This window comes from Pan troglodytes, chromosome 2 (genome assembly GCF_028858775.2).
Source record: "Pan troglodytes isolate AG18354 chromosome 2, NHGRI_mPanTro3-v2.0_pri, whole genome shotgun sequence".
NCBI lineage: Eukaryota > Metazoa > Chordata > Mammalia > Primates > Hominidae > Pan > Pan troglodytes.
The window spans coordinates 192267079-192286158 of NC_086015.1; the positions used below are offsets into that span (position 1 = coordinate 192267079).

The window sequence follows — 19080 nt, forward strand, 5'->3', positions numbered from 1 at the left end:
ATGTCTGTCTTTCCCTTATTCATTCTTCAGTATCCTTCTCAGGTTGGGATAGAAGAAGCTCAGCCAGGGCCTAACGTTATAAAATGTTGTCTGGTGAATGAGACCTTGGGGCAGGAGAGGGGAGTTTGGTCAGGGCCCAGCTCTGTCTCTGATTTGCACTTGGCATGAATCATCTCACTTCTCTTGACCTCTATCAGTCGTATTCATAACATTTGCTCATGTATACTGTGGGAATTGGAAACGATAAGACACTGCTAACTGCATTCATGGTCAATCATTGTTTTCATGTGCACATTAATCTTGCAAACAGTTATTAAACACCAGTTGTATAGGAGGCTTCTCCCAGCAGGCTCTGCATACCACACCTCAGTTGCATCAAATGGAATGCTTGCTCTCCACTCAGTATACCTTCCTTCTCCTGTCCTGGGGCTCTTCCCCCTGCTTGGGAGGCCCTAGTGCCACCCCATCGCTACTGTCTTTTCTTTGGTTTTGTTTTCTGAATCCTCAGTTTCTATTCTGGCTTCTCGAGTGTTACCTTCTCTGTGAAGACTTCTCTCACCCCTCTTCTCTCCACTTGAGTGGAGCACTTCATCTCTCCTCTGCTGTGGCATGCCTGTGCTTGTAGAGCAGCTATAGATCTGCATGTTTACCTTCCTATTAAATTATGAGCTCTATAAGAGCTGGATTCCTCATAGTGTCTGATACCAAGAGATTGATCTTTTCTTCCTTCTGACCTGTTCTTCTACAGCAGTGGTGCTCAAACATTTTGGCTTCAGGACTCCTTTGTGTGCTTTAAAATGATTAAGGACTCCAAAGAGCTTTTGCTTATGTTAGTTAGATCTATTCATATTTACTCTATTAGAAATTAAAAGTGTGAAACGTAAAAAATTCATTAGTTCACATATTTTCCAAAAGAAAGTGGTGTTGTTTTACATTCTTGCAAATCTCCTAAGTTTGGCTTAATTGAAGACATAAGTATATTCAATCTGTAATAATATGTTGTTTAGTTGAAGTAGATGAAGAAAATTCTGCCTTATACAGACGTATAATGGAAAAACAGTGAAATATTTTAATAGTATTTTCAGACAATTGTAGACATTTCTCTCTCTCTCTCTTTTTTGCTACCACATCAAAACTTAACAACTGGGAGTTTCTCTAAGATTAACTGCATTGTGGGATCTGGAACTATATGAATGAACATTTTGTACTCAGTTATATTAAAATTTACTAGTGCATCTTGCATTTTAAATGTGTATTTTCTCCATGCATGGCTTTGTAACACTACGCATTTGGTCATCTGGGAAATATTGGTTCCCTGACTTCTACCAGTCTTTCAAATGTTGGCACATTTCATTCCAAAACTCAAATTATCACATATTTCAACATCAACACTAATCAAATCGAAAAAGTTTTAAGTATTGGGGAGCTGTTAAGTTCCTGGTGGTGGATACACCTTTTCCAACATTCTAATTTTTTATTGAAAGCTTAAATTTTATGATTGGCAAAAGGTATTATTGATTGTGCTCTTGAAGTGGCAGCTTCACTTTGTTCATTACTGAAAAAATGTCTGTGAAATACCCAGGTTTAAATACCTATAGTTTGTCTGTCAGTCATTCTTCCAAATAAATATGTGTTTCATGAAAAAAGCAATTGACTTAGTTTATATCTCAATTGCACAACTACTTTTTCTTGAGACAACTATTATACTTCAGGAAACAGCAGAAGCCCTTCGTGCATATTTCTCATTTTGTCATGGAATAGAAAAAGATGTGTACTCATCGTTATAAATTTCATAAAATAAATAATAATTTTAACTGCATCTTTAAAGCAAATTAAAGAGAAATTTACTTTTTCTTTTAATAGTTGTTCATGGCCGTGAAAAATATGGCCTGATTTGGGTTCACTTCCTTAAATGTGCTAAGGCCCCAGCAATTTTACCTGCTGTTGTTTTTGCACATCAGTCCAAATGGCAACACAGGAAAAGTGGCAAATAATAGCTTCATATTATTTTGAAAATAATTGGACCTTGTGTCTTCTCTGAAAGGATCTCAGAAACCCCTAGGGATTGTTGAACCACAATTTGAGAACTACTGATGGAAATAATTGGTTTCTGTGTTTTCCCCCCTTTACGTAGTCATCTTTTCTTTACCAAGGGTAAAAAAGGCCTGTTTGTACTAGATCTATACCGAAGATTTAAGAGGAGAGACAGGATTTTCTATTTGACTTCATTTCTTTCTGCAATCTCATTCTGCCTTTGGTTTAGACATCGTCTCCTTTGATTCATCAGGGGCCAGTGACCTAGTCAGAGGGTCACAGAGCTAAGACTGACCAATTGATCAAGCACTAGAGGCACAGAGTATAAAGAAGAAGAAAAGAGAGCCGGGTAGGGAAAGTACTAGAGGAAACAATGTTTGAAGATAAAAAATATGAGAATTAAAGAAAGAGGAACTAAGGAGGAGTGAACAGGAAGGGAAATAAATGAAGAAAAACAGGGACAATACGAGTAAAGAAAATAAGACGAAAGGAAGGGGGATCCTGTGGTAGGAGAGCATGATGTCATCTGCTAGAAAGGCTGTGAACCAGGAGATCTGGGTTCAGCAGGGCCACATCCAGCTTCCATCCTTGCAAGACTCTATATCCTCCATGGGTCTCACATTTTTCCTTCTGCAAAATGAGATGGCTGAGAGGGGAAGAGAGGGTACCGGGGGCAGACAAGAACGTCCAGGGGATGGGCTTCCAGGAAAGCCCCTGCACTCCCAAAATTGTGAGTAAAATCTTGGGTGTTCAGAGGTTTTTTTTTCCCAGGACAGGGAGTGGGTTGTTCTCATAAATTACTCAAAGGTCTCTTTACCAAGCTGGATGAAGAAGCGCTGGTTTGGATGGTTTATGATCTTTTGTGGCCCCAAAACTTTATGATTCTTGCATAGAAGTAGAGCCCGCATTCTGATTCTAAACTAATTTCCAAGCCTCGTGGTTTCACCATCATTGCCTTTGACCCTGAGCAAAATTCAACATGAAGTCTCTGGCCTTATAACAATTTGTTTTTCCCTATGTAGAAAAAAATTAATGAAACAACAATCCCTGAGAGTCCTGAACCCTTGTCACCCTGCAGTGTCTGGCAGGTAGAACAGGTGGAAAATCAGAATCTTTGGGAGCCACCCAGCCCAGCTGCTGCCCCAAACAAGCTGCAAGCAAACAGAGACGGCTTTACCCTGCGTGCTACAGCCGCAGCTCCTCTGGTCCCAGCTTGTTGACTTGGTCCCAGAGAAGGAACAAAGCTGTCCAAGTCCAGTGAATGGCCGGCAGTGGAAAACCAGTGTTGCTGTCTGTTGGCAGGCAGGGCGGCCGACACCACACTTGGTCAGCTCCCCACAAGCGGCGCTCCCCTACCCCCACCATGGCTAGCTTTGGCAGGCGTTGCCAGGCCTGAGAACGCAGGAAGTTTTGGGTCACGGTGACCTCTAGTTGTTGATGCCAGATGAAATATGCCCTGGAGGTTCTCCAGTGTCACATGGTGTGTGGAGCAAGAAAAGGCAGGGTTGCTCTTGCGCTGACGAAGTGGATTTTGGTTCCCAAATGGCACCCCTTGGGGAATAGGAGGGGTTGTGGGTGGGAAGGGGGGCAGGCAGGCCGAGCGGTGGTGTGAGAGTGGGCAAGGGAGGATTAGTTTTGCATTTTTCATCTCCTTCAGCCTTCCAGGAAGCCGCTTCCTCCTGGAGGTGGAAGCATACCCCCAGATTTGTGGCGTGGGAATTTGGGGAAAAGTTTCTGCGGTGTTTTAGTTGTTTATGTGGTGGTGGGGGTGGATTTCTAGCCCTATACGTGCTGGGTCTCATAGCTGGATAAAAGCTATGTAACATGTGGGGCCTGACCTACAGCCCCCCCGGTAGCTCAATTGCTTAAAATGGAAAGGACGTCAACCATGGTTGCTCAGGGGAGGGGGTGCCACCTCCAGACCCAGATTGCTTTCAGCTACTACCCGGGAAAACGATACTGTCCCTTTCCATCCTGCTGAAATCACTCTTCATCTTGTTTATACATGTTGAGTTATCTAGTCCTGTTTTTCTGAGTTCCAAACACTTAGAGGAGGCTCAGTGGCTCCCAAAGGAGACCTCTACCAGAAGCCCAGTGATGGACACCTGTCTTTTGTCCCACGTAGGTCCATCATGCCTAAATACAATCTCTATGCCTTGTCCTGGGCAGGAGGATGAGGCTTGGCTACGTTCCCTTTCAAGAATCAAGACGAGAGGACTGAAAGAGAAACAGCTGAAAAGAAGGAGCCAAATAAAAAACAAGATCCAGCTGGAGGAGTTCAGGCCCGATAAGCAGGCTTGAAAAAGAGGTCAGGCCCCAGGAGCTGGGCTGGAGCAGTGAGGAGTGTTTCTTCCAAGAGAAGATGACTGCCTGAGAGGTAGGTGGGCTCTAGTCTGCTGCCCCACACCCAGCTTCAGTTGCCACATGGAGGCCTTTCCAGTTTTCCCTCCTTCTCTCCTGAAGGCCAAATTGCCTCAGCTGCATTGAAATGGAGACAGAAAGGGTATGTCTGAGATGTAGAGGGAAGGTATCTTTGGGGAAAATGAAAAATCATTCAAGGGTCATCTCCAATCTCACCTCCTCCAAGAATCCTTGCCAAATCTCTCTCATGGGTCTCGGCTCTCTCTCCACCCTCCTCCATAGCAGTTCATGTCTTGGTTCTAGTATATGTCTCTAACTGTCACATAATGAATTTTTTGGTAATGGTAGTAAGATAATATTTGCACAGTGTGTCTTCCATTGCAAAATGTATTACTTTTGCAAATAGTAACTCGTTTGCTCTCTGTAATGACCCTGAAAAGTAGCTAGTAGTTATTGATAGTTTGCTTTATTTAGAAGTAGGGTGGTACAGAAAGCACAGACCTTGGCTCTGTCAGATTAAGGCTTGAATTATAAACCTTGTGATTGGCTGACTATGAGAGCTTGGATAGCCTTCTTGACCAGTTCAGACAGCGGTTGGCCCCACCAAGAGAAATCTGTGCCCTCTCATCTGCCAGTGGGGCCACTGCGGCTTCCACCGCAAGCTAAGTTTCTGGTAAAAGAAAATCCTGCCTTGTACATCCAGAAAAATATTAGCTTGGAGGCATCCTATTTTCACAACATACTATTTGGAACTCTGAGCAAATGCCATGGTTTTCTAGCATCAAAACAACTTTGTTCCAAAGTTTCTTTTGGAAATTTGAAGGCCACGCACTCTGCCAGGCCTCACATTCCAGCTCTCCTTGGCAGCCATGCCCTTGGGTCATTACAGCTCCTCTCTCACATACCTGCATCCATGTCCTGCTTTGATTTCTCTTCGCTTTCCCTCCTGTGTCCTCCCCCTTCCAACTCTTTTCACAGTACCCTTGAAGTTCGCCTGTTCATGCCAGCGAACCCTCATAGTTTTAGTCTCTTTATAGAGTTCCTTCCCTATCTTCTGCCCTAATTGAAACTTGGTCTCCCCTACTTGTTGGAAGTCCTCTTAATGGTCTTCTAAGACATGTAAAGTCTCACCCTAAATGTGGAGCGATGTGACTTTTTCTTATATCCCACATTACTGTTCCAAAATGTTATTCTTCCTGCAATTCAACATTTCTCTTAAAAAAAAAAAATTAGGTATTTGGCGACACCATCCAAGTCCTCCACATTTCACACTCACCCCCCACTGTCAACCATGGACCTCTGGCAACCATGGACCTCTTAATTTCTCTCCACAGTCATTGAATATTTAAAAACACAATTTGCAATTCTCCTTCTTTCCTTAAGCCCTACCATCATTCTGGATGGTCAATATTCGGGACCATCCAATTCCTTGACTTTCAGAAACTTCAGGATCTCATTTTCTAACCACAAGCCTTGATCATTGTGTATCTCACCCCCTTCATCTGTTCTCTGATATCTTTTAGAGTCCTTGGGCTGTCTGCACCAAACTTCTCCAACCTAACATTTTTGTTTGTTTTCTTTTCAAATTAATAATAAAAATAATAATAAATAAATAATAAAAAAAATTAATAATAAAAATAATAGCAAATATTTCTTGAGTACTCAGTACTTGGTGTGCTGCATGATCAGATTTTTACGTACATCTTTTTAGTTGCTATATACAACCCTATGAGTTAGGTGCTGCTATTGTTTTATTTTATTATAATTTTTTTGCAGATGAGAAAACTAACAAATAGAGGTACTGAGTTGGGATTTGAGCTCAAATATTCTGGCTCTAGAGAGGATATCACTACCACGTCTCTCCTCTCTCTATCTCTTAAAAGTCTTTGTGTTGGGGGTTTCAACCTTGGTCATCCTTTTCATTCCACACACTTTTTCCAAATGTCCTGCTCATGTGCTCCTGTATTCAGTTAACACCCAATTCTGTAATTTTAGTGTTATTGTAGAAAACACTCCCCTGGCCTTTCTTTGGCCTCGGTTTCCTCATCTGTGAAATGCGAGTAATGATAGTTTCTACCTCCTAGGGCTGTATGTAGTAAGCAAATGTATATAAAAAGCTGACTTTTTATCTATCTCCAGAGCCAGCTTCTTATTCACCATCTATATTTCCACTCAAATGGCCCACAGGCATCTCACACACAACATGTACCAAGCTGCATTCACCATGCCTCACATGTTCCAATATTGGTGGCTTTTCCCTCTTATCCATCCAATTTCCTTGTGAATAGTTTTCTTCTTCTTTCTCAGCCCTACATGTTACCTGTCTCTAAGTTGTGTTCCATCAGTTCTAGTATGTAAATTGACTCTATTGCCTAAATTCAGGCCCTCATCCCTTCACATCTGAATAATTGCCATGTTTTCCTACCTGGAATCCCTGTTCCTACTTTTTATAGCTTTAAGAGATAATTAATTTTTTTAAAAAAGAAGGAATCAGACGATGTTCATTCTGTTTGTTTTAAATTCTTCCATGGTTCCCCAAAGCTTTTAGGATAAAGTTCAAATTTCTTTGTTTATTAATTTTTTTAAAACTTTATCTTGCTTTTGTGCTTCATCATGTTAATATTTCTTGCCATTTTTCCTAACACTTATTTTGCCCAATCATGGGGAACTTCTGGTAGGTCCTCAAACGCCAGGGTCTACCAAAGCTCATTGCACTTGTAAATGCGGATTTTTCTGTTCATCTCTCCTTGCTCTGGCTAACTTCCTCTTAAACTTGTCTCAGCTCAGGTGTCATCTTTTGCAGAAATATGTTTTTCTTGATGCCTGTGGTTTATTTTGGTGCTTCGTCTGTAATTCCAGAGCACCTGGTACATATTTCTGCCAATCAGTTAACTCTCCACATCATGATTCTCAACTTTACTTTGCCTCCAAATACCTAGAGCCAGGGTGGCAAACAGCAGCCCAGTGACCAAAGTCATCCTGCCACTTGTTTTTGTAAATAAAGTTTTATTGGAACAGAAGCATGCCCATTCAGTGTGCTCTATGGCTGATTTTGGATAAAAAGAGCAGAGTTTAATTGTTGTGACAGAGTCTATGTATCCCCCAAAGCTAAAATATTTACTATTTGACCTTTTGCAGAAAATGTTTGCAGTCCCCTTTCATCTATTACTGTGCATCACTATTACAAAATTCTTAGCCAGAGATGCCAGACCCTGAGGGAGAAAGTGGATCAAGATCTTGCAGAGGAGGAGTGTCAAGGGAAAACTAGAGTTGGATGATTCAGATACATACCCTAGGGGATCATGTTCCTTCCCTACACCACTGACAATCATTCCATGTGTCCTTATGAAATATTTCTTATATATCATGAGACAGAGACTGTATGTTTTTTAATCTTTTGGCTTACGTGCCTAACATGGTGACAGACTATTAGAAGTAAAAATAAGCCAGAAAACAACCCCCAAAAGCCAAGCTCACACCAAAAGAATTTTTTGAAGGATACTGGGATATAATCAGGGGGTCTAAGAAAGAGGTGAACACCCAGTTCTTGAAAAGACACAGCAATGATGTGGAGTAACGATTGTTATCAGGATCCAGCCTCTGTCTTGTGTCTCTGCTGTTTCTCATCATGTCAGCTTCATCTTTCCCTTTCACCGTGGACTTCCTCTAGCTGGCAAAAATCATGGCCCATCACAGTTCCTGAGTTTTTCATTTTATAGTTTTCAGTCATTGATGAGCCTTTATCCTGACTTTGTCTTAGTCCCATATTCCAAAATACTAAGTCAGTTTACCATTGATGTGGTCAAGGAAGAGGGGTTAGGTGAGAAAACAGAAATGTTAGTGATACTTATGGATAGACTAAAGATAGAGGATGAGCCAAGGACAAAAGAGGTACTGTTCCCAGAATAAGGGAGAGCTACATAGACAAGGCAGTAGGTGTCCCCATGGTAGCTCCTGGTAGATGCCCCCCACAGTAGCACTTAGGAGGTGCTTAACTGATGTATGTTGACTCAATAAATAAAGAAAGAAATTAACCTCTTTGAGCCTCTTCTTCTGTGAGATGAGAATAGCATCTACCTCACAGGTTTGTACTGACGATAAAGCACTAACTACGGTGCTTGACAGGCGTAGATATTCAGTAAATGCAACCTAAATATCCTAGCACTCATCTGGGTTGGAATTGCAAAGGGAAATTAAGGGAGAATTTATTATAGCAGATTATCTTTTAAAATTCAATCAGCATGATTATCCAATAAAATTTTAATCAAACTATATGTCCCATCTTGTCTTCTAATCAAACTTAAGTCAACATAAATATTAGCCCAGGACTCTCACTTGGCTCAGTCTGAGTTGGCGCATTCCCTAAGGGAAACTGTAGGGTGTCAGAAGAAAGCCCCGATTTGTACCTATAAGAGACTATATTTACTTGTTCAGAAGACGAACAGAAACTGGAGATTAAGAACCCCTGGTCTACTAGATCAATGTCTACTGTTTCACGAGTTAAGCTTTAGCTTCCCTGTTAACCAGACTAGCTCACACAACATATACCCACCTGAACTATTAATGTGTGCATTTTCTTGGATGTGCCTCCTTCCTTTGGACACTATTGCTCTTTGTCTCATATTTAAAATGCCTTCCTCTGCCCTGTTGGCTTCATCTGCATAACTCCTCAACCTTCAGGGTCTCCTCTGGCTCCATAATTTTACTGACCCATCCCCATCAGCTTTGAAAAATCATAATTCAAGTTTTTCCAAGACCTGATACAGAACACTTTGGCACAAGCCAGGTACCTGGGTCCTTCTACTCTAATTCCCTAACCAAACTCTTTCTTCTAAACTCATACTGAGAAATGCTAAAGATTTCCAATAAAATTTCTTTTCATGGCTCAGTGGTTTGTAGAAACCGTTTATAGTTTACAAAGTTCTCTACAACTCTCTGATGTTGGTGTTATTAAGGACATCCCACTCCTGATCAGAATTTCTAATTGATCGATAATTTGGGGAGATGAGACTTGACTTTTACTGAGAATGGTGTCCTAAATCTTTCGTTAAGGAGGCTTTTTTCAATGGTATGTCTCAGTGCTAGAAGAAACTCTAAAGCTTACTCATGATGTTGGTCCTGAAAAGCACCTGAATCTTCTCTATATGGCCCTCAGATGGAATGTAATCTGTACTGAAATTTATGGCTTCTGAATTGACTTCCAGAGGAATATCCATTTCTCCACCCTACCATATTGGACATCTCCCACTATTAGCTCTTTTTCATGCATTGAGGCACACTTTGCCCCCCTGCTAACTTACCATAATGAGCCTCTCTCATATCCATTAGAGAGAATCTAAGTTCCTCTTCTACATATGAGTTTGAGTAGGTATGTGGTAGGTATGTGGGGTCAAGATAGCATCTCCCTCATTTTCCCTTTTCTATCCCCCAAAAACCTTGGGAACTTCAACTGCTGGTTTTGAGTCTACTTTGCTTTTTCTCAGGATATATTCTGGTCTACCAGTTTTACTGTTTTAAATTCTGAAATTTAGCAAGCTGATTTTCTTTGAAGCCTACGGAATAGAGGATGTCAAAAATGTCCTTCCGACATAATAATTACTAAGTATATAGAGATTAGAAGCTTACTTTGGATATAGAGACTTTCTAAATTGGAAACATTTTTTGAAGACAGGAAATTCAGCCTAAGTAAAACCTAGTGTGTCCACTGGGGCATGTTGGGTTTGGGGAGGGAAAGTATCAGGAAAAATAGCTAATGCATGCTGGGGTTAATACCTAGGCGATGGGTTGACAGGCGCAGCAAACCACCATGATACATGTTTACCTATGTAACAAACCTGCACATCCTGCACATGTACCTAGGAACTGAAAATTCAACAACAACAATGAAAACACTGAAAAACAAAGACACTGTGCTACCAGAAACAAAACAAAACAAAACAAAAAAACTAGTGTGTCGATATTCACAATTGTTTTGGTCTATTCTTAAAAGCAGTATGAGATCATTATGATGACCACATAAATGAAAAGCAGTAACAGTCATTCTGGCCTTCTAGTACCTTGAAGATGTCCAGTTACTTCAAAGCCTTTGAATGTGCTTTCCCCCTTCCCCCACCCTGGGAATATTGTCTGCAACCCCATCCCTCCAAATTTTGGTCTGCCAACTTTTCATACTTCAAATCTCTGAAATACTTTTTCTTAATTATCTTGCTGCCCCCGACCCCAGTCCTAATCTAAATTGGGTCACCCATCATAATTTTGTAACCTGCCTTTAAATTTTTCTTATGGAAAATATACAAATTTTAATGGTATATTTAGTGATATGATTATTTAGTGTCTGTCTTTTCCATTAGACTATTAATTTTGGGGAGCAATTCTGGCTGCTTTGTTTACGGTGGAATCCCCAGTGCCTGGCAGAGAGGCTGGTTTGTGTTGGTTGTTCACATAATGTTTCCTGGATGATTGGATGAATGAATAAATGACTATTACATTTGTAATAAATGTAATAAATGATTGTCACATACTGTTTTTCTTCTTCTTTGCTTACATTTGTATATGACCTTGTGTTTTTCAAAGAATTTTCATGTTTCTGTAGTTTTAGGTAGATAAGACTAATTATTACTGTCCCAATTTCCATCTGATGAACCTAGGGCCCAGAAAAATGAAAAGACTAACACAAATTCACATACCTGGTGATGTGTGAAGCTGCAGTCAGAGCCGAGACTACATGTTTACTCTTAGACTAGTGTTCTCCCCTTTAGTAATTTAAAAAATAAAATTAGTCTCTTAAAAGATAATTTAAGTGCACATAATGCGATTTTTTTTTTAATCTTGGAAAATATAGCATTTGTTTTTTTTGGAAGGTTCTGGTTAAAATACAATACCCTGACTTTTTAAACAGAATTTTACTGTTTAGAGCTGTTTTAGGTTCACAGGAAAATGGAGCTGAAGGTACAGAGATTTCCCATTTACCTCCTGCAATACCCTGACTTTTATGACTTCTTTTCTTTAGGTGACCTATTATATAGGGGAATGTGAAGGGGAGATCTCACTTAATCCCATTTTTGGGGGTGCCTTCAGGACCTCAGGCAGCCTATATGCAATATATCTTGCTTAAAGGCAGAAAACAGTTTTTTGCATCTGAACACGTTTATATATTTTCTTGTGAGAGAAATTAGTCAAAATTAAAATATTAGTTTTTGTCCAAAGAGTGGCTTAAAAAAGTAAAAATTCTTTCTAAAATACCTTTTGCTTCATACATGTCTAACACAAACTGTCTTTTTTCCTATTCATTTACCTCATTTTACTAGTTAATCAAACCTTTACAATAACATATGGACAAAAAAGCAATGCAGCATTATTCCCTTACAGAAATTTCACCCCTTAGCCTTTTTGTTTTCCTATTGAATCATATCAATCTTTTCATATCATTTCAAATTGGTAGTGTCTGTTGTTCATTCACCTGCATTCAGAAAATCATAAGATCCTATTAGTCACATTAGCACTAACCTGCTTTAAATGAAAAAATGTGTATATCCCTGTAAGTTTTTTACTAAATTGATACATAATTTTAAAAGCATTATTTACCTTGTAGCCTATCTCTCTGATTTATCTCTCAGGGTATAGAATTCTTAAATATGGTATCATTTATTTTTATCTCTCTGGAATCATCCAGGCTTTGATTCATTATGGAAGAGAAATTTCTTATAATGTAGTATTTTTTCTCACTTCCTTGAAAAAGAATTGCATAGAATCATAAGGTTGTATCGTAACAAGAGATTTTATAGGCCATTTAAACCAACTCTTTGAATTCCCTGTGCATATGCCATCCAAGGTCATCTATTTGCTACTTGGATACTTTGTATAATGGGGAGGTCACCACTTCACTTTAACTATATGCCCTCAGGGATAAACCAGGTTGGTTGCCTATCCAATTATGTATGGTTCCTTTAACTCACCAGCAAATATGGGGCTTTATGTATATCTGTACAGTATGCCCAAGCTTCCTTGAATCCTGGACATCTGGAGAGTGTGCTCTGCAATTGGAGTCAATCTGCGATTGTTTAGACTGTCTGGAAGCAAGGCAGGCTGACTTCATTTGGAGCTGGAAGCAGGGGCAAGCTGACAGCAACTTATAGAACATGGAGATTCCTGGCTAGCTGCTTGCTAGAAAGAAAATGTTTTAAGTGAACTTAGGTTTCCAGATGTCCCACTAAAAAGTACATAATTGCCATGACAGAGGATGAAAAAAGGAAAATGTGTAGTATGTGAATTAATTACTTTTTCTCTGATTATTTTTTACTTAACATTTGGCAGCACAGTTTCCATAAATTTTATTTTTTAGAACGTGTTTTTTTTTTTTTTTTCGCCTCGGAACAACTGTATGGAATGCTGATAGACCCACGACTTTTCTTAGTAAGATTTTTATGTGCATTCTTTTTCACTTAGTTCACACATTATTCCATATACTAAAAATTCTTTGTTTCTGCTTTCTGAAGAATAGCATGATTTTATAACATAAAATAATTTCAACAATATCAAATCAATAACCAACATTTATGGTACCTTATGAAATAGGATAGTTTGCTCAAGTATTTCTATCTTCCTGTAAAAGAGAGTGCAATAAAGGTAGCGCCTTTAAAAAACTTTTAATCAGGTGAGGTGGAGCTGCATTTGAAGACACCGATCTGTTTTTCCTAGCGGTGTTTCCATCTTGCTTTGCTCTCCCGCACCCCTGTAGTTAACTCTGTGCTTGATTGCCTCAGGGGAGGCAGGAAAAGGGCTGAACTCAGAAATAGCCTGCTTGTCTTTCTGACATTTGTCATGAAGAAGCCTAAGCCCTCAGGGGAACTTAGAGAGTTTTGCGGAGAAGGTAAAAGTTGGTATTTAAGGGTATAGACAAAGTATTTTGGTCAGAAACAAGCAGAGGAGAGAGCAGAGTATTCCTCTGGGCTGTGTGGGAGACAGAGCAGAGAGAGAGGGAAGGAGAAGAGGAGGAAGGGATGAATGAAATGGATCAATGAAAGATTTCTGTCGTCTGGAGGAAGGATTCTGCCTTTGCTTTACAGCAGTGCTGATGGACCATCAGCAAGATCCTAAAGAGGAAACGACTGTCTAGTGCATGTTGTGCGGTGTTAATTGACACACAGTAGCCTTGTAAGAGTGACGTGGAAACAATGGGAGTTACCTGGAGTTACCAGATGTAATCGCTCATATGTCCTGGGACAAGGGTTGCAGCAACGTGTGTGAACCTGAGTACTGATCCCTGGCAACCTCTGCTCCCACCTTGCTACTGCATAGTTAATGGCATAAATTTTGGAGAAGCAGAGACAAAAGATAATTCTCAGGAAGAACTGAAGATAAGTTCATCCACCAGTCCAGCAGAATAGAAACTCAGGAAAAAGTATTACAATGAATTATAGGAAATGAACGTATAATACATTTAAGTGTGTTTACTGAGAGGCACACTTGCTTACAATCAATAACTATTTTTCTTTTTTCCCCACTTAAAAAAATTAAGGTAAAATTTACAGACATTCCCTTTTAGTACACAATTCTATGAGTTTTTGCAAACACCCAGTCTTGTAACAACCACCACAATCAACATGTAGAACATTTCTCTCACTCCCCTAAATTCTCCAGTGCTCCTTTGTAGTTAATCCCTCTCTCCTGGCAACCATTGATTTGCTTTTGCCCCTTTTGCAAGAATGTCAGAAATTGAATCATGAACTATTAAGCCCTATGAATCTTATTTTTCTTTGAATAATGCATTTGTAATTCATTCATGTTGCATGTATCAGCAGTTTGCTCCTTTTTATTCCTGAGTAGTATTTAATTGTATGTATGTACCACAGTTGTGTCCAGCTTTTGTGGTTGCAAATAAAGCTGCTATAAACATTAGCATACAGGATTTTGTGTGAATATAGGTTTTCATTTAACTTGGGTAGAAACTACAAGTGGGATTGCTGCATTGTGTAGTATATGTTTAACTTGGTAAGATTCTGCCAAATAGATTTTCAAGGTGGCTGTAAGTTTGCATTCTCATCAACAATGTATGAGGAGTTGTAGTTACTCCACCTTATATTGCCAGTTTAAATAAATTCGTTATGTTAAGTGCATAACAGTATCTCATTGTGACTTTAATTTTCATGGCTTATTTGCCATTTATATTTATGATACATTATCTGTTCAAATGTTTTGTCCACTTTTAAATTGGTTTGTAAATGTTGGGTTTTTAGACTTCTTTTTCTATTCTGGTTACAAGTCCATATCAAACATATCATTTGGAAAAATTTTCTCCCAGTTTGTGCTTTGTATTATCTTCCTACTGGTATCTTTTGAAGAGCAAAAGTTTTTATATTTGATTAGGTAAAATATGTAAAAAAAAAATTTGGCTTAGACTTTTGATGTCCTATCTAAGAACTCTTTGCTTATTCCACAGTTACAAAGTTTTTTGGTATTTTTTTAATTCTGCTTTTTCTTCTGGAAGTTTTCTAGTTTTTACACAGAAGTTTGATAATTCTAGGTTTGTGATCCAATTTCAGTTAAGTTTTTATAAGGTACAAAGTCTGTATCTAGGTATTTTGTTTTGCTTTGTGCAAATGGGCATTCATTGTTCCAGAAATATTTGTTGAAAAGACTACCCTTTCTTTATTGAATTGCTTTTGTACCTTTATTGAAACTTGGTTTTCCACGTGTGGATCTACTTTTGGAGTCTCCACTGTGTTCATATATATTTATATTATATAATAGATATATAAAACCTTTCTTTAATACCAACTGGTTTGACTATTACAGCTTTAAGTAAGCCTGGAAGTTAAGTAGTATGAGTCTTCCAACTTTGTTTTTGCTTTGAAAAATGTTCCAGCTATTCTTTTTTCTCTGCCTTTCCTTGGAAATTTTAGAATCAGCTTGGCAATTTCTAAAAAAAAAAAAAAAAAAAAAAAAAAAAAAATCTTACTAGAATTGCATTGAATCTGTAGGTTAATTTGGGGGAAATTAACATATTAATAATGTTGAGTCATCTGATCCATGAACATAGTATATATCTCCTTTTATTTAGGTCTTCTTTGATTTCTTTTATCAGTATTTTGTAGTTCTCAGTATAAAGGTCTTAGAGATATTTTGCAAGATTTGTACATAAATATTTCAGGTTTTTTGTTGCTATTGTAAATTATGGTTTTAAAATTTTAATTTTCAAGTGTTCATTGCTAGTATAGATGATCCCCTACTTATAATGGTCCAACTTATAATTTTTCAACTTTATGTTGGGTTTATCAGGATTTAACCTCATCATAAATTGAGGGGCTTCTTATTTATGATAGGGTTATAATTTCTACTGAATGTATATTGCTTTCACACCATCATAATATAAACAAATCTTGTCTAATAATTGTTAGCCAGGGACCATCTGCTATGTTGCCAGCATTAAATGAATTTTCAACTTATGATATTTTTTATTAAAATAGACATTTCAGGATGTAACTTCATTGTAATTTGAGAAGCATTTGTATACAGTAACATGATTGCCCGTGTATCCTCTACCTTTGCTAAAATCACTTATTAGTCCTAGTAGCTTTCTAAAGTATGTTTTTGAGATTTTCTCTTTTGGCAATCATGTTACCTATGAATCAAGTCTTGCCTTGTTGCACTGGCTTTCTCTCTTGCCTTGTTGCACTGGCTTAGACTTTCAGTATATTGTTGAATAGAAATACTGAGAACATCTTTGCCTTGATTCTGGTCTTGGGGAAAAGCATTCAGTTTTTCATCATTTGATATTATCGTAACTCTTCTGATGGTGCCCTTTACATGGTTGTGGAAATTTTCTTTTATTCCTAGTTTTCTGGGAGTCTTTAATCATAAATGAATGTCAGATTATGTCAAAGGCTTTCTCTGTGTCTATTGATATGATCATTTGTTTTTTTCCTTTGTATTCTGTTGATATGATGAATTACGCTAACTGATATTTGAATATTGAAACTGCTTAGCATTTTTGGGACCAACTCCACCTGGTCATGATGTGCTATACTTTTTATAGGCTATTGAATTTTATTTGCTAGTACTTTGTAAGAATTTTTGCGTCTATGTTTGTGAGAGATATTGGTCTATAATTTTCTCTCTTTCTTGGCATGGTTTTGGCATGGAGGTAATGCCAGCCTCATAAAATTCATTGAAAAGTGTTCCTGTTCACTCTGATGGTAGTTTCTTTTGCTGTGCAGAAGCTCTTTAGTTTAATTAGATCCCATTTGTCAATTTTGGCTTTTGTTGCCATTGCTTTCGATGTTTTAGACGTGAAGTCCTTGCCCAAGCCTATGTCCTGAATGGTAATGCCTAGGTTTTCTTCTAGGGTTTTTATGGTTTTAGGTCTAACGTTTAAGTCTTTAATCCATCTCGAATTAATTTTTGTATAAGGTGTAAGGAAGGGGTCCAGTTTCAGCTTTCTACATGTGGCTAGCCAGTTTTCCCAGCACCATTTATTAAATAGGGAATCCTTTCCCCATTGCTTGTTTCTCTCAGGTTTGTCAAAGATCAGATAGTTGTAGATATGCAGCGTTATTTCTGAGGGCTCTGTTCTGTTCCATTGATCTATATCTCTGTTTTGGTACCAGTACCATGCTGTTTTGGTTACCATAGCCTTGTAGTATACTTTGAATTCAGGTAGCATGATGCCTCCAGCTTTGTTCTTTTGGCTTAGGTTTGACTTGGCGATGCAGGCTCTTTTTTGGTTCCATATGAACTTTAAAGTAGTTTTTTCCAATTCTGTGAAGAAAGTCATTGGTAGCTTGATAGGGATGGCATTGAATCTATAAATTACCTTGGGCAGTATGGCCATTTTCACGATATTGATTCTTCCTACCCATGAGCATGGAATGTTCTTCCATTTGTTTGTATCCTCTTTTATTTCCTTGAGCAGTGGTTTGTAGTTCTCCTTGAAGAGGTCCTTCACGTCCCTTGTAATTGGATTCCTAGGTATTTTATTCTCTTTGAAGCAATTGTGAATGGGAGTTCACTCATGATTTGGCTCTCTGTTTGTCTGTTATTGGTGTATAAGAATCCTTGTGATTTTTGTACATTGATTTTGTATCCTGAGACTTTGCTGAAGTTGCTTATCAGCTTAAGGAGATTTTGGGCTGAGACAATGGGGTTTTCTAGATATACAATCATGTCATCTGCAAACAGGGACAATTTGACTTCCTCTTTTCCTAATTGAATACCCTTTATTTCCTTCTCCTGCCTAATTGCCCTGGCCAGAACTTCCAACACTATGTTGAATAGGAGTGGTGAGACAGGGCATCCCTGTCTTGTGCCAGTTTTCAAAGGGAATGCTTCCAGTTTTTGCCCATTCAGTATGATATTGGCTGTGGGTTTGTCATAGATAGCTCTTATTATTTTGAGATATGTCCCATCAATACCTAATTTATTGAGAGTTTTTAGCATGAAGAGTTGTTGAATTTTGTCAAAGGCCTTTTCTGCATCTATTGAGATAATCATGTGGTTTTTGTCTTTGGTTCTGTTTATATGCTGGATTACATTTATTGATTTGCTCTCACTCATAGGTGGGAATTGAACAATGAGAACACATGAACACAGGAAGGGGAACATCACACTCTGGGGACTGTTGTGGGGTGGGGGGAGGGGGGACGAATAGCTTTAGGAGATATACCTAATGCTAAATGACGAGTTAATGGGTGCAGCACACCAGCATGGCACATGTATACATATGTAACTAACCTGCACATTGTGCACATGTACCCTAAAACTTAAAGTATAATAATAATAAAATAAAATAAAATAAAGTGTTCCCATCTATATTATTGGAGAATTTGTGTAGAATTGGTATTATTTCTTGGTCAAGAATTTTTTGTGTTGAAAAGAAAAGCCAGATATTTAATCACATTAAATTTTTTACTTTACTATTCCATCAGCTAAAATACCAGAACCCCTTATTACATGAGGGAGCTTCTATGAAGATAATTTTACTGTGGGGTGTTTTGAAGATAACTAGTGAATGCAACTCCAGTGTCTCCAGCTCTAGAGCAATCTCTGTTGTTGTTAGATGGAAGGAAACCAACATGTTGGACACAGATGTTGCACCAGGCACCTAGATGTTGCTTGTTTGTTTGTTTGTTTTAAGATGGAGTCTCCCTCTTGTCACCCAAGCTGGAGTGCAGTGATGCGATCTCGGCTCACTGCAACCTCTGCCTCCCGGGTTCAAGCGATTCTCCTGCCTCAGCCTCCCAAGTAGCTGGGATTACAGGCACACACCACCATGCCTGGCTAATTTTTGTATGTTTAGTAGAGACCAGGTTTCACCATGTTGCCCAGGCTGGTCTTGAATTCCTGACCTCAGGTGATCTGCCCTCCTTGGTCTCCCAAAGTGCTGGGATTATAGGAGATCACTGGTTTTATTTCATGAATGACACATAGGGTAAGAGTCCACTCCTCTCATGCCCCCGAATTCCTCCCAAATAAGGATTTGCCCAGCCACAAGGAAGAAGAGGACTAGTGATGCTAATACTAGATGCAGGCTTGGCCTGTGTCATTGAGATGGAGCCCAGTATCCCATTTCTACATTGTCTAATATTTGATTCCTGTCACTTGGTCCAGAAACGTGGGTAATAGAAATGCTATAGAAATTAGTGGTATTTAAGAGTTAAATAGATTGATAACTGGCTTAGTCAGTTATAG

The 19080-nt window shown here is 38.7% G+C and overlaps 2 long non-coding RNA genes across 2 annotated transcripts in view; one reads left to right on the forward strand and one right to left on the reverse strand.

Annotated features, from left to right (window-relative positions):
* The window catches only part of LOC104005896 (uncharacterized), a 35393-nt gene extending 31980 nt beyond the window's left edge, over positions 1-3413 (reverse strand). Inside the window, exon 1 of the long non-coding RNA XR_010155893.1 lies at positions 3212-3413. This is a non-coding gene — a long non-coding RNA (uncharacterized LOC104005896). The remainder of the gene's footprint in view (positions 1-3211) is intronic.
* A 746-nt stretch (positions 3414-4159) lies between these two features.
* LOC129135329 (uncharacterized) overlaps positions 4160-19080 on the forward strand; it is a 51316-nt gene continuing 36395 nt past the window's right edge. Inside the window, exon 1 of the long non-coding RNA XR_679387.5 lies at positions 4160-4411. This is a non-coding gene — a long non-coding RNA (uncharacterized LOC129135329). The remainder of the gene's footprint in view (positions 4412-19080) is intronic.